Source organism: Heterocephalus glaber, unplaced genomic scaffold (assembly GCF_053883595.1).
Source record: "Heterocephalus glaber isolate CG9 unplaced genomic scaffold, H.glaber_assembly_v1.0 deba00001606, whole genome shotgun sequence".
Taxonomy (NCBI): Eukaryota; Metazoa; Chordata; class Mammalia; order Rodentia; family Bathyergidae; genus Heterocephalus; species Heterocephalus glaber.
This window is the reverse complement of record NW_028258377.1, coordinates 37,521,242-37,537,788: the sequence shown is the minus strand read 5'-3', so window position 1 is coordinate 37,537,788 and position 16,547 is coordinate 37,521,242. Positions and strand designations below refer to the sequence as shown.

Genomic DNA, 16,547 nt, shown 5'->3' with positions numbered 1-16,547 from the left:
GCCTCAGAGTCAGCAGCACGGACTGAGGCCACAGCCGCCTCTCCAAGTCCACGCCTGTGTCCCTCACCGCCAGCGGGGTCAGGAAGCCAGGGACTGAACACAGAACGACTTGAGGCTGGGACCGATGGACTCCCAGGCTCCCCAAGGTCCTTGGCAAGGTGAGGTGACATCTGTGCTTCCTTCTGCACCTCCCTGTCTGTGGAAGCCTTGGATTCACTGTCAAGGCCAGCAGCATCCTTCCAGGATCTGGCGGAAATTCCAAAGCTGCCCTTTTCCGGAGAACCAAAGTGGAAAATGACATTTCCTCTACTGTGTGGCCGTGCTGTCCCCTGCTGGACAGAAGGCGCCATGGCAAGGAGGCTCTCTACCGCCAGAGAGGGGCTACTACCCCGGTTCCTGAGCTCCCCTGTCCCCACCCGAGGAAGAGAGCTCCTGCAGCTGCAGCACCCCGCACCACAGACACTGCTGATCCAAGGCAGCTTCAGTCCGGCTGCAGTGGATTCCAGTGAGCCAGTGTGACCTTGCTGTTTTCATTTTCATCAAGATAAGAAAGTGCCGAGATAAGTAATTGTGGGAGTTAATAATTGAACAATGCAATAGACCTTGTAATTAAAAATAAGCTGAAGAGGTCACAAAGTGATTATAATAATGTTTCAAGAGCCAATTACGCCGAAACCTCTTTTGTACCAGGGGAGTGAGGAGGGAGGGAGGAGACTCGTTGGGGCTCAGAGCATGTTACGCACCATGAGACCCTTCCCTCAGACTCTGGCGCACGAGAAAGTTTCTGGTACATTTGGCCAATACTCACTCAAATCTTTATGGATTCTCCCTATTTATTTACCTTCAAAATTCAACACTCTTTAATGAAGAACGTGCTCAACAAAATAGGAATAGAAGAAAACTAACTTGACATAACCATAACCACGTGTGAAAAGCCCATAGCCAACCTCAGACTCGGTGATGAAAGGGGAGAAGGCCTCAAAGCTTTCCCTCGATGATCAGGAACAAGATACAGATGCCTGCTTTTGCCACTTGTGTTTAACAGTACTGAAAGTTCTGGTCAAAACATGTGAAGATAAGTGAATTAAATAATATATTATAATAATATATAATTATAAAATAATAAAGAAGAAATAAAATTACCCCCATTGAGGGAAAACATGAGCTTACGTAAGTAAAAAAAAACCCTAAAAATTCTACAAAAAAATCTTAAAACTAATAAACAAATCTAGCAAAGTTGCAGGTCATAACATCAACTCAGAACACCAGGATGTCTCTATACACCATGACCAATCTGAAGAGGAAATTAACACTATAAAATACCAAGAAATAAACAACGAACCAAAGACTCATGTGGGGAAACTACAAAATATTATGGAAAGAAATGAAAGGCACAAATAAATGGAAAGATTTAACATTGTTAAGAGTCAACGATACCAAATGATCTACAGATTCAATGCAATCCCTTCCAAACCAACATTAGCGTTCTTTGCAGAATTAGAAAAGACCCTCCTAAGGTTCCTATGTAATCTCTGGGGGTCCTGACTAGACAAAAGTTATCTTGCAAAGGAAGGTTGGAGATCTCACTCTTCTAGATTCCAAGCCTTCAACACAGCTACTGTGATCAGAACAGCATGGAACTAGCATCAAGGCAACAGATGGACCAACGGAACGGAACACAGAACCCAAAACAAACCTTCACAGAGGTACTTGACAAGCTGCCAAGACTACTTGGTGAGGTAAAGGACAGTATCCTGACAAAATTATGCTAAGAAAAACTGGATTCTGCATGCAAAAGAATGAAGTCAGGCAGGGAATATGGCGCAGTGGCAAAGCAGTAACCCAGCAAGTACCAGGAGCTGGGTTCAAACCCCAGCACAGAGCAAAAATGAGTAAAGCTGAACCCTTACCTTATACCTTGCATAAAAGGTAACAGCCAGGCATTGTCCGGGGCAGAGGAGAGCTGAGGCCCGCCTGGCGTCCCTGTGAGCACACAGAACGGCCGCACTCGGCGCTGGTCGCCTCTCAGGGAAAAGCGAAGACAGCTGAGGTCCAGTTGTTTACCAGGGATGTAGGGTTGCTGCTGGAGACCAGGTGCATCCTGTGTTACTCTGACTGCTTGTGCCGGTGTCTGGGGAATAAAAGCGAGGGGAGCCAAAGGCTCGGGCCTCTCTGCCTGCGAGAGGCACAGACCCCTGGCTGCCCACCTTCAGCTGACCCCGTGTCTCTGTCATTCTTCCTCCATCACCCGGGTCAGGGGGAACAAAGCAGCGGCTCTGAGTCCCAGAGCAAGGCCGCCCTGGAGAGTCGGCAACAGGTGCAGCCCCAGCATGGGGCTCAGGACCAGGTTCACCTACAAGAGGTGATGGCTCATGTCTGTAATCTCAGCTACTCAGAGACTGAGACGGGAGGATCACGGGCTTGAGGCCAGCACGGGAAACCCAGTGAAAGCCTATCTCAAACAAAATTTTAAAAAGGGTTAGGACATAACTTAGCATTCCCTGGGTTCAATCTCCAGTACTGCAAAATGAAACAATAAAGTAACTCGAAACGGACCAGAGATTTAAACATGAGATCCACAGTGATAAAACTCTTAGAAAAAACAGGCCCAGGATGTAGCTCAATGTCACCATGCCTGCCTGGCAAGCACAGGGTTCTGAGTTCAATTCCCGGTACAAAAAAAGCCTCTTAGAAGAAAACTTGTGAGAAAAGCTTCATGACATTGGGCTTGGCAATAACTTCTTTAATGTGACACAAAAAATACAGGAAATAAAAGTTTTTAAAAATGGATTTCATTAAAATTAAATTGTGTCAAAGAACACAAGCAGAGGCCGGGGATTTAGCTCAGTGGTTCCGCCGCCTGCCTTGCATGCGCAAGGTCCTGAGTTCGATCCCTAGTACCAAAAAAAAAAAGAACACAGGCAGTTAAGTGGAAAGGCAATCCATGGAAAGGGAGAGATTATTTGCAAATTATATATCTGATCAAAGATTAATATCTAGAACTTGTAAAGAACTCCTATGACTGCAACAAAAAAGCAACCCACTTCAAAAATGGGTGAAGGACTTGAATGGACGTCTCGGATGATGATACACAAATGCAAAAAGTGTCATAAAATGATGCCCAGTATCATTAGGGAACCAAGCCACAAAGAGGCAGCACCTCAAACTACTAGGAGGCCACTGTCAGAAAATAGCAAGTGTTGGCAAAATGCAGAGAAATCGGAGCCCCTGCACACTATTGTTAACTACACAAAATAGCTCCACTACTATGGGGAACAGAATAATGTCTCCTCAAAAAATTAAATATAGAAATCGGGGCATGGCAGCACACATCTGTGACCCCAGCACTGTGAGACCATGGCAGGAGGACTGCAAGTTGGAGCACAGCCTAGGCAACTGAGGAAGCCTTTGTCTCAAAACAAGGCCGGGGATTTAGCTCAGTGGTTCCACTGCCTGCCTCGAAAGCGCAACGTCGCAAGTTCCATCTCCGGTACCTAAACAAATAAATAAATAAGGGACCAGGGATATAGCTCAGTGGCACTCCACCTGTCTACTGACCATAAGGTCCTGAGATGGATCCCCGGTGCTGGAAAAAAAAATTTAAAAGATGGCTGGGGATGTAGCTCAGTGCAAAGGCCCTGGGTTCAATCCCCAGTACTACAAAATAATAACAATAATAATAAATATAATTACCATATAATCCACCTACTCTTGGGGATATACTCAAAAAAATGGAAAGCTTTATCTTGAAGAGATATCTACACACTCATGTACATCAGAGCATTATTCATGATCATCACAAAAGATGGGAGCAGCCCAGGTGCCCACGGAGGGACAGCATGAGGCCCTGGGATGTTCCAGGAACAGAGAGAAGGTGCTGCAGCTGGGGCTGACGACCACCACTCGAGTGCCCGGTGGGAGGAAGAGGGAGGTGGACGGGGCTGTGTGCAGCTAAGGGACACTGTGAGGAGCGTGATCACACTGACATCCGCGACTGGCCGAGGGAACAGAGAGGGAGGTGAGCTGCCAGCAGTGCTGGGGAGGGAAGGGCCCCACCTAGGGCTTGGCCTTTACCTTGCCGTGGGGATAACCCAGGGTGGGAAGCACCAGGTGGACAAACGTGCATCTCTCTGAGGGATTCTTCTTGGGACCTCTGGCCCATGCAGGAGAGAGCTGGCTGTGCCTCGCATCCTTTAGGGACACCCCCCACCCCGCTCCTGAGTGCTCACCCCTGCTCCATGTCTGCCCAGGACCACTCAGGGCGAGAGGCATCCACACCTGGCAGCAGAACTGATGCAGCCACCTGACCCGCAGGGTAAGGCTGAGCGAGCAGACAGCACTTCCAACAGAGCTGCTGCTCTTCGGAGACTGGGGCGAGGAGCATCAGCGGGACCCAGAGACGGAAGGCTCAGTCCACAGAGGACAGCTCTGTCCCCACGGTGCCCATGACCTGTGTTCAGCATCACACGGCACCGCCCGCTGAGACCTGCCGCACCCCTTGCTCATCCGTATGCGCACCTGAAGATGGATACATGTGCCAGTCCCTCCCCCTGCAGACACACAAGAGAAACAACTCGCACCGAACCTACAGCTCGTTCCCACACCACCAAACACACAAGTCACCCCGTCCCTACACCCCTGAATCCACACTCAACACCTTTCTCTCCTAAGTATACCTACCCCACATCCCCAAGTCCACATGCCTGCGATCCCCATGTATTCACATGCATGCAGATACAGTCCGTGCTTCCCCATATACACACACAGTACATCCCCATGTATACACCCACACACCCTCATATACACTCTATTAGATAGCTATCTATTTGACATGACCAAATACAGAAAACACAAATACACTCACAAACATCCTACTAGCCAAATCTACATAAAGAGAATCCTAAATTCCCTGAAAAATACAGACTTGCTCCTCTTAATAGAAATACACATACTCCATAAACATAAGCCATATCACTGCATCCCAACAGTAAAAAAATTACTCCTAGAATCTTCCCAATAACATAACCAGATACATCCTGATTATCAACAAACATCATTTGTAACTCTTGAAGGACACACTCACAGCCCCAAACACACACACATGAACAATGGCTCCGTGTCCCTAATCACAGTATCTTGCTGCTCCAGCACTAAGTGTGAGACACACATGAAGTCTCACAACAGTCTCCTAGGTACGCACCAACAACCACAAGGAAAATCCACCCTTCATCCTTTCCCAAATACACACGTAACCACAAATGGCCCAATCCGCACATTTCCCCAGCACACCCTCAGGCCTCAGACCCCTCCCAAGTCCAGAAATGTACACATTCACAGAAACCCGAAACACTCCTCCTAATAAATACCCACAACTCCTGTCACACCATAAGTGTGTGTATGCACATCACCATCAAAACACACTAATTTCTACTCCCACATACGCACACCTGTCCTATACTCCCTCAGTAGACACACACACACACACTCACCACCACACTTCCTGATACGTCCACTTTCAGATGGCACAAGCTTAAGCACTCAGATGTTAGAGTACACCCACCCACAGTACACCCATAGATTCAAAAACATACCCAGTCACTCCACTACAACTGCCAGTGCACACAAGGCTCTTTCTACTTCCTGATGCAGAATCATAGTTACACAGCCCTATGGAACTCTGAAAAATTTTATCACATAAACTCCCTACCGACCAGATGCCTGATTACACACCCAAATCCTTTATGCCCAAGTATAAAAAGACATGCCTCCAAACCCCAAGTAATATTACAACCCGTGATCTTTAATATAAAACATATACTCCCAATCACCCTTAAATGAACACTTAAAATAAATTCACATATGCTCATACCCTACAAAAATGCACATCACTCTTTATCTCTCCAAATGTAAGGACACAAACCCTCCAACAATAACTGACTACATTCAAACCAAATTCATATACGGTACTTTCTGATAAGTAACACAATTCTCCTTTCCCAAAAAGAACACATGCAATCACCCATGTGTCATGAACATGCACGTACATGGAATGCTTCAGAAGCTGAAGATAAATAGAGCAACACCTCTCAAACAGACACACAGACATCCTCCTAAATACAGATGTGATACTCTCCATTCCCCAAAACAAATGCAATCCCCTTGAGCCCTAAGCATGGACATACAGGAGTGTCCATCTTGAGAAATTATAAACAGAATCTGCCTTCTAAACAGAATATACATAACTCTTGGTGACCGACGACCCCACTATCTCAGTTACTTTCTCAGCTCTGGGATCAAAGGCCCAACACCTACAATGTAAGGGAGGAGAGGTTGATTTGGGCTCAGCTTCAGTCCATGGTCAGCTGGCTCCAAGGCAGAAACAGAAGGACAAAGGGGCAGGGCAGAGGAAAGGCGCTGAACCCGTGGTGGCCAGGAACCAGAGGAGAGAGGCGCCAGGAACGAGGACACAGCCTTCCAGGTCACCCTGTGATGCACCTCCAGCCAGGCCCACCTCCTAACAGCACCTTCGGCTACTCAGCTCGTCAGTGATGAGCCCACTGACCACTACAGCACTGCCTTCCACACACACGGGAATGTTCAGGGGACATTTTAGATCTAAACCATAATACCCACTCCTCCTAAACATCTCATGAGGAACAAAACATATCTCTTAAATCCTTACCTAGACACCATAAGTGTGCCCACAAACCCTATGGTCTGAATAAACTCAGATCCGATCCACAGTGCCCTGACACACCTTGTCTCATCACAAGACACACAAGACACACATGCACAGGTGCAGGTGAGGAACCATGCTCACTTCTGCCACACCCTCAATGGCTGTGGATTTGGGAGGCCACATTTTATCCAGCAACAGGTTCTACACTCAAACTGCAGGAAAGTGCCAAACACACCCTCCTGTACCTGTTCTTCATTCCTGGTCACCTCCTTTGTGCACGCACTGTGACAGGTGCTCAGGATTTGAGGTTGAACAGGTCTCCTCCCATCCCTGAGATTGAAAGCAACAGACTGTAAGAAGTAAGCTGAGGCTCAGAGACGTGGAGACATTTGCCCAAGGTCACAAAGGTCACACAGGTGACACGGGGCTCGGATCTGAACCAGCAGTGTTGAGCTCGACTGACCCAGGTGTCCCCTTGACCACCTTGCCAATCACTGACGAGTGTTGCGTGAAACTGAGGTCACTTTCCTGCCGAAGACACTGTGTCACCTTTTCTCAGCACTAGGCAAGGGGGACTCAGGCCCTGGCCCATCATCTTCTGACATGCCAGGGTGTTGTTAAGTCAAACCCTCCCTCCTGCCCCCCCGCCACGCCACCCCATTACTGGCTCTTTGCACACAAGCAAAATCGAACACAGCAGATTCTGGGCACCGCCATGGCGGTGTGGACCTCTGGGCCACTGCCCTAGTGGCTCCCACCTGTGTCTTTCTGAGCAGGTTCCTGTCGGACCCTGAGACCCGTGGGAGAACGATGGCATGGCACACACCAGACACCTCAAGCCGTGGGTGAGCACGTGAGCATGAACAAGGACACCGAGGGTCCAGGCGAGCCCTGCCCCGTCAGCTCCGCCCCGCTGGCCCAGTGACTTTCCAGATGGGGTGTTCATTCATTATGTGGGCAGCAGGGCCTGGGACTTAGCTCAGTGACACTGTGCCTGTCTCGCAAGGGCAAGGTCCTGAGTTTGATCCCCGGTACCAAAAAAGGCAAAATCCATTATGTGAGCAGCAGAGTTGCTGGACTGGGGTGAAAATTCAGTATTCAACCTGAAACTTTCCGCAGAATGTGAGTGGTCACATTTTTAATCCACCAAGTGTCTCTCTTTTTTTTTTTTTGGTACTGAGAATTGAACTCAGGTCCTTGCACTTGCGCACCAGGCGGCGAAACCACTGGGCTAAATCCCTGGCCCCCAAGCGTCTCTTTTACAAGCACTCCTACACCCAGGAAGTCCTGAGTTCCATCCCCAGTAACAGAATTTGAGGTATGCATGGAACGACATTGGTGACTGAAGCCACTGTTCAAAACAACCCCCTGAAATGCCACCAAGAGCCCGGCACCTGTGTGGGAGTGCACCAAGGCCCGGAACCCCGAGCAACCAGGAAACATCCGGGCAAGCCCTAAACCACACCCAAGATCCCACCAGATGGGGTACTCTCGTGTTCCTGGGGTGTCAAGGCACCACGGTGAGGGGGAAAGCCCTGGCCTGGAGGGGTGGTGTGGGGATCTCAGCACCTACCACGCCCCCTCCCCTCTCAGTGGCAAGGATGCAGGGCCATGAGGTAGGGACCTACCTCTTTCCCTTGGATTCGGAGTACTCTCCCCTTCTCCCCTGCCTCTGCTCCTCCCCCGCTCCTGGTGTATTCCAAAGGAAGCTAAAGAACCACTCTGGAGCCTCCCCTCCCTCCCTGGTGAATGTAGCATCATCCAATGATTCCCTTGTTTTGTGCAACCCAGCAGATGAATAATACTGTGTCCTGTACTGGGCTGCATTCATACCAGCTCTACTGAGAGGAGGAGGTGGCCTTATAACCATTCCCGAGCAAGGTCACAGCCCCGGTTGCCGATGGCCCCTGGAGGTGTGGTTTAGTCTTCCTCTGCCTAACCAAGAGAAGTCCAGAGAGGCTCTCTGGAAGCCTAGCCCATCTCTGGAATCTTAGACCCTTAGGCCTTTCAGAGACCTCCTTTAAACAGAGCTGAATTTTCAGAGAAAACCGAGACTTTCTTTGAGGGATGTAAATTAACCATGCCAAGAACACACAGGTCCCTGAAATGTTCTACCTGGCCAACAATCTCCTTGCTCCAGAGCAGTGTGGATTAGGCAAGGTCAGGCAAAGTCAAAGCAATACTCTCAAGCTCCAAAATAAAACACCTGGGTCTCTTTGCAAAAAAGAAAAAAAAAATTGGTTTATATGTTCTTTTCTTCAAAAATGGAAAAATGAGTTCATCGCCATTTTTTTCTTTTTACAATTTTCTTTCGAACCAAGATTTGACCCCAACAGCCAACTTAAGCATGTTCTTGAGGAATCTTTTCCTCATCCTTTATCCCCAATTCAGCATGGAGCCTGGCTCAGTTTCCATAATCACTAACTGTCTGCTGAGTGGATGAGTTGCCCGTGGGTACCTGGAGTAGGGTAAAGCCAGCTCTGCCTGCCTGTGGGGGCGCAGCGTGCCTCAGAGATTTCTCTGCCCTGGGGTTCGGCTTGGCTGAGCCCCCTTCCACCTCACAGGCCCCTCCCCGGAACACTGCTGACTACCTGGGTTTCTGCCTGTAGGCCCAAAGCCAAGGGTCTGCCCATGTGTTAATGTCTTTTACCAGCAAAGAATCCCAGTAGACCTTCAAAAGGGCTTGCAAAGGTTATGATCCTGTGTACGCTTGGTGAGGCAGCAAGGCAACATTTACTTCCTTGCTGAAAAAGTCAGGGTGAAACAGGCAGCACTGGATTTTCAGTGAAAAACAGAAACACAGTTTTATGTATTGGCAACAGTAAGGTGAATGACTTCCAGGATCCAAGCTAATCTTGCCACTGGCGCTGTCGTGTAGTAGAAGCCCTTTCATTTGAAGCGTGCAAAGCATACCGGCTGCAAGAAATCCTATCTGTGCACTTGAGAGCCTGAGACTGACGTATTGCTCACAAAGAAGTGACAGAGCCAGGGAATCAGACAGTGGCTAGTCTGCCTGGCACCTGTCTCAACACCTTTGCCAACACATGCTTTATTTCACCAAGAAACAAAGAGGGGAACTTTTGCCTCTGTGATGAACAGCTGGTATGAGTCTAGCCCTCCCATTATAAACAATTATGAAAATAGAAGATGTCTGTACACAAGGAAGTATTCATGTTCATATATGTAATGCTGTAAGTGCGCACATTGCTGTGTGTAGCTGTGTGTGTGTGTGTGTAATGCTGTGCATATGTGGCAACAATTCAGGCAAGGCCAGCAGACAGGGTAGAACTGTAATCTCTGAAAGAAAGAAAACCCACGAAGCAGTTCCACAATTACCTACCTCCGTGAGCAGGAATAAGTTCCCAATTATGTTTCAAAGAGCTGCAGTCCAAACAGAGCATGACATCACCACAGAGCCAAGGTTGCAGAGATCAGGGTTTGAAACAGGCAAAGCAGCTAGAAACTGGGAGGTAGGGTATCCTATCAGTAAGAACAAAGCCATGCAGACAGGAAGCCCAGGGCAAACCAGGAGTTCTTTGTAAATCTGTGGTGAAGGTTGGGCTGTCCACATTGAGGAAGAGACCACTTAGGCTTGGCAGGTGTAGCTGCTGGGATGAGGGCAAAAGTCCAGAGGGAAATAGGAGTTATGGCCCAGCCAGTGAGCAAATCTTATTAACACGTGTTAATGCCACAGTGTTACTCCTGGGACTCAGCTGAGACATCCAGAAATTCTGAAGCTAGAAAGGACAATAACTGAAATGAGAAATTTACTACCAGGGTTCAACAGTAGATTTGGGTAGGGCAAAGAAAGAATAAGTACATACAAAAGTAGAACAACTGTAATTACCAAGTTTAAAAAAAACAAACCAAAATAAACAGAGCCTGTATGACTTATGGAATACCATCAAGCAGACCAATGCATATATTACGATCCTAGAAGGAAAAGGAGAAAAGGGGGAATAAGGAATAACTGAAGAAATAATAGCCAAAAACTCCCCAAATACGATTAAAAGCATGAATCTACAAAGCCAAAAAATCTATCAGCTCAACACACTCTAAGTAGGATAAGGTCAAAAGACAACCACACTAAGATACATTATAATGAAGCTGTCAAAAGACAAAGAATCTGAAAGCATTCCTCTACACAAATAACAAGCTCACTGAGAGAAATTAGGGAAACAACACTTCTCACAATAGCATCAAGAAAAATGAAATACTTAGGGATCAATCTATTGAAGGAAGTGAAAGATCTTTAATTGAAAAGTACAGTACTCTGGAAAATGAGATGGAAGAGGACATCAGAAAATGGAAAGATATCCTGTTCTTGGGCAGGCAAAACCAATACAATGAAAATTGCCGTACTTCCAAAACTGTTACACAAATGTAATGCAATTTCAAGCTAAATACCAATAGCATACCTCACAGAACTAAAGAAAACAATCCTAAAATTCCTATGAAACCAGAAGAGACCTAGAATAGCAAAACCAATTCTGGGCACCAAAGGCAAGGTAGGGGGCCTCACAATCCCTCTTTTGAAGTTATACTACAAAGCTATTGTGATTTTTTTTTAAAGGAGGGGGGGTGATTTGCCACCTGCTACGCAAGCGCAAGAACCCAAGTTCGATCCCTGGTACAAAAAAAAAAAAAAAAAAAGCATAGTACTGACAAAAAAAATCAGTGGAACAGAAAGATAGCCTCTTTACCAAATGATGCTGGAAAAACTGGAGTTCCACATGCCTTAAACCTAGACCTATATCTCTTACCGCACAATACACAAAAATCAAAATGGAACAAAGATCTAAATACAAAAACATAAACACTTAATCTGCTAGAAGAGAGAATAGGTAAAAGTCTTGAAAAGAGGTGTAGGCAAAGACTTTATGAACAAAAAACCTTGATCATACAGAAAATACTTCAAAGAATCAACAACTGGGATCACATCATTTAAAAGCTTTTGCACAGCAAAAGAAACCACCAGAACAGTAAAGAGACAACCTATGAATGGGAAAAAGTTTTTACCAGCTACTCCTCAGACTAAAGACTAATATCTGTAAAGAACTAAAAAAAATCAGACCCCACCGAAAATTCAAAGACCCAACCCAAAAATGGGCATGTGAAATGAATGGACACTTCTCAGATGAAAAAATACAAATACCAAATATATGAAAAAAATGTTCAACATCACTAGTCACTCAAGAAATGCAAATTAACCAGTCTACACTGCCACCAGCAGTAGAGCAGGGTTCCTCTTTCCCCACAGCCCCACCAGCATTTGTTAATTTCATGATCACAGCCACTCTTTCTGGGGTGAGGTGGAAGCTCAGCATTGTTTTCATTTGCATTTCTCGAATGACCAGTGATGTTGAACATTTTTTCATGTGTTTATTTGCTATTTCTACCTCTTTACCTGAGAAATGTCTGTTCATTTCAGATGCCCATTTTCGGATAGGGACTTTAAATTTGGAAGGTCTGATTTTTTTAAGTTCTTTACAGATTCTAGATAGTAGACCTTTGTCTGAGGAACAGCAGGTGAACATTTTTTCCCACATTGTGGGTTGTCTCTTCACACTGCTGGTGGTTTCTCTTGCTGTGCAGAAGCTTTTTAATAAGAAGAGATTCCCATTTGTTGATTGTGCTAGTTCATGGGCAACTGAGGTTTTGTTCATAAAATCTTTTCCTGTAGTAATGTCTTCAAGAGTTCTACCTCAGGGCCGGGGATTTAGCTCAGTGGTTCCGGCGCCTGCCTTGCAAGAGCAAAGTGCCGAGTTCAATCCCCAGTACCCCCCCCCCCAAAAAAGAGTTCTACCTACCCTCTGTTCCAGCCAGTTCAGTGTTTCTGTTTTAATATTTAGATCATTCATCCATTGTGATTTTAGTTTAGTTCATGGTGAGAGATATAGGTCTAGTTTTAATCTTTGTCAAGTTGAAACCCAATTTTTCCAGCACCATTTATTAAAGAGGCTATCTTTCCTCCAGTGAGGGTGTTTGGCTCCTTTGTCAAAGATGAGGTGGTTGAGTGTGTCTGGCGTTGTTTCTGCATCTTCTACTCTGTTCCACTGGTCCTCAGGTCTGTTTCTTTGCCAGTACCATGCTGTTTTTATCAAAGTAGCTTTGTAGTATAGTTTCAAGTTGGAGGATGTGATGCCCCCTGCCATGTCTCTGTGGCCTAGAATTGCTTTTGCTATTCTGGGTCTCTTCTTGTTCCAGATGAATTTTTGGATTGTTTTCTCAAGGTCTGTGAAGTATGCTGCTGGGATTTCAATTGGGATTGCATTGAATATATATATAGCAGTTTTGAAAGTATGGCCATTTTCACTATATTAACCCTTCCTACCTAGGAGCAGGGGGTCTTTCCATTTTCTGATATCATCTTCAATCTCTCTTTTCAGAGTGCTATAGTTTTCAGAGAAGAGGCCTTTGATTTCTTTTGTTAGGTTGATTCCTAGGTATTTCAGTTTTTTGGATGCTATTGTGAAAGGAATTGTTTGCCTGATTTCTGTCTCAGTGAGTCTGTTGTTCATGTAGAGGAAAGCTATTGATTTTTGTGTGTTGACCTTGTATCCAGCCACTTTATTGAATTTGGTTATTAGGTCTAGGAGACTTTTGGTGGAGTTCCTGGGGTCTTCTATATAGAGTATCATGTCATCTGCAAATAATGACAATTTGACTTCTTCATTTCCTATCTTTATTCCTTTTATTTCTCTTGTCTAATTGCCATGGCTAATGTTTCCAGAACTATATTGAATAAGAGTGGTGATAGTGGACATCCTTGTCTTGTTCCTGATTTTAGTGTGAAGGATTTCAGTTTTTGACCATTTAGTATGATATTGGCTATTGGTTTTTCATAGATGGCTTTTATCAGATTGAGGTAGAGACCGTCTATTCCAATTTATGGTTTTTATCATAAATGCATGTTGGATTTTGTCAAATGCTTTTTCTGCATCTATGGAGATGATCACATGGTTTTTGTCCTTGGCTCTGTTGATATAGTGTATTACAGTGATTGATTTGCATATGTTGAACCATCCCTGTATCCCTGGGATGAATCCCACTTGGTCAGGGTGTATGATCTTCTTGATGATCTTCTGCATTCTGTTTGCCAGTATCTTATTAAGGATTTTTGCATCTATGTTCATTAATGAGATTGGCCTATAGCTCCCTTTTTCGGTTGGGTCTTTCTCTGCTTTGGGGATGAAGGTGATGCTTGCTTCCAGGAATGAATTTGGGAGTATTGCTTCCCTTTCAATTTCACTGAAGAGTTTAAACAGTAGTGGCAGCAGTTCCTCTCTAAATGTCTTGCAGAATTCAGCAGTGAAACCATCAGGACCTGGGCTTTTCTCAGTTGGTATTTAATTACGTTTTCAATTTCATTGATTGATATTGGGTAGTTTAGAAATTTTAGGTCTTCTTCATTCAACTTTGGTAATTCATACCTATCTAGGAATCTGTTCATTTCTTGTTTTCCATCTTACTGGCGTATAGGTTCTTGAAGTAGGTATTGATGATCCTCTGGATTTCTGCTGGGTCCGTTGTAATTTCACCCTTTTCATTCCTAATTGCATGGATTTGGGCCTTTTCTTTCCTTTTTCTGATAAGGTTGGCTAAGGGTTTTTAGAAATAGCAAATAAACACATGAAAAAACGTTCAACATCACTGGTCATTCGAGAGATGCAAAGGTAAACAATTCTGAGATTCCACCTCACACCAGAAAGAATGGCTGCTCTCATGAAATCAACCAATAACAAATGGTGGCAGGGCTGTGGGCAAAGAGGAACACTACTCCACTGCTGGTGGGAGTGTAGACTGGTGCAACCACTGTGGAAATCAGTATGGAGATACCTCAAAGAACTAGGACTGGAAGTCCCATTTGACCCAGGTATTCCCCTGCTGGGTATCTTCCCTAAAGAATGAAAAGAATCATACCACAGTGATATATGTGCACCCATCTTCGTAGCAGCACAGTTTGTGACAGCTAAAACTTGGAAGCAGTCCAATTGCCCATCAACTGGAGACTGGATAAGGAAAATGTGGGGTTTTTTTCAATAAAATGGAGTACTTCTCACCATAAAAAATGAGAAATTAGAGACATTTATAGCTAAATGGATGCACATTGAGGCGATACTCTTAAGTGAAATAAATAGGACACACATGTGTAAATACCAAGTTTCTCTAGTGTAAGACACTGAAAGTGTAAACAAGGACTTAAAAGTATAATAGATAATGTGAAATAGGAAGAAAAGGGACAAGGGGGAAAGGGAAGTGGGAGGGGTAGGGAAAAGGAGAGAAGGGAATGGAATTAATATGAGCAAATGAAAACATGGGAACAAAGTCTTTGTAAATAGGGAGGGATGGCGGGGTTGGAGGACAGGGGAAGGGGGAAAAATAAGAACCGAGAGAGATTATGTAAAGGTGCAAATTTCCAATGATGAATGTCACTACATTGTATACCTAAAATGTACCAATAAAATAAAATTTTAAAAAAGAAATGCAAATTAAAACAACACTGAGATTCCATCTCACTCCAGAAAGAATGGCTGTCATCAAGATATCAACCAATAACAAATGCTGGTGAGGCTGCGGGGAAAAAGGAATCCTTCTCCATTGTTGGTGGGAGTGTAGACTGGTGCAACCACTGTGCAAATCAGTGTGAAGATTCCTCAAAAAACTAAAACTAGAGGTTCCATTTGACCCAGCTATTCCCCATCTAGGCATCTTCCCAAAAGAGTTAAAAAGCATCAGACCACAGTGATATGTGCATACTCATGTTTACAGCAGCACAATTCATAATAGCTAAATCTTGGAAACAGCCCATAAGTCCATCAAGAGATGGATAAAGAAAATGTGGTATTTATATACGATCAAGTACTACTCTACCATAAAGAATAAACGAGTCATTTGTAAGTAATGGATGCACCTCAAGACCACAATCTTAAATGAAATAATCAGACCTTAGCCCCAGCAAGAGCCAGGACATTTAAATTAGATCTCAAGTCCCTTCCTCACTCTCAACAGGAAGGAAAGGTTTTTGGGCTCTCACTAGAGGTTGCAAAATAGCCTGGGGAGGAGCTGAGCCTGAGCCTCAGGCCCAGAACTAGGCCCTCCTAACTCCGGCCATTGCAGGGTCTCCCATGAGTGCTGTCCACCCACACGCCCAGCAGAAGGGCACCAGAGGACCTACAGAAAGGACACTCAGGAAATGAGGCGCTTTGGGGGTTTGGAGAGAAGCACAGGGTTTCAGAGCAGAGATGGATAAAGATTTCCTAAGAAGGAGCAGGGATTTTAAAGTTAGAGATTCATTAATGATAGAAAAGAGCAGAGGACTATTTAGGAAGGACCTGGAAGAGAGACAGGGTAGGAACTACTGCTTGCCCAAAATCAGACCCACTGAGGAATTTAAGCAGCCTGGAGAACAGGTCATGGCCACAGAGGGCTACTGAAAGTGAGTCAGAAATGGTGCCCACCTAACTTCCAGCATCTTTTCTCGAAACTTCCTTACTGTCCGAGTAAGAATATAAGAGAACGGAACGGGTGAAGAGTAGCCCCATAGATTCTGGCTGAGGCTGTGCTGGGCTAGGCTGACCAACCTCAGACTTCAGGACAGCCTTTCCAGTCTCCTTCAAACACATCTGGCCTCTGTACGGACAGAACAGCTTCATCCAAGCCCAGAAAGGGCAAACCTGCGGCACCGCACCAGGTTGAGAAGGCAGAAGTGTGGTCAGCTCTTTCCGGCTCCCACACTCCCGGCAAGAGACCTGGAACACAGGCAGCTAGCATGCCCTAGTGACCGTTTTCACCTCACAGGCAGCTGCTGCTGACCAGAACCTTTGGGGAAGAGGGTGACATCTCCCCAGAACGGGCTTCAGCTCCA

The 16,547-nt window shown here is 45.4% G+C and overlaps 1 long non-coding RNA gene across 2 annotated transcripts in view; it reads right to left on the bottom strand.

Annotated features, from left to right (window-relative positions):
- LOC147823008 (uncharacterized) overlaps positions 1–7,307 on the bottom strand; it is a 30,411-nt gene extending 23,104 nt beyond the window's left edge. For both annotated transcript variants that reach the window (XR_015444859.1, XR_015444860.1), the window contains exon 1: positions 1,911–7,307. This is a non-coding gene — a long non-coding RNA (uncharacterized LOC147823008). The remainder of the gene's footprint in view (positions 1–1,910) is intronic.
- Positions 7,308–16,547: the final 9,240 nt, after the last annotated feature.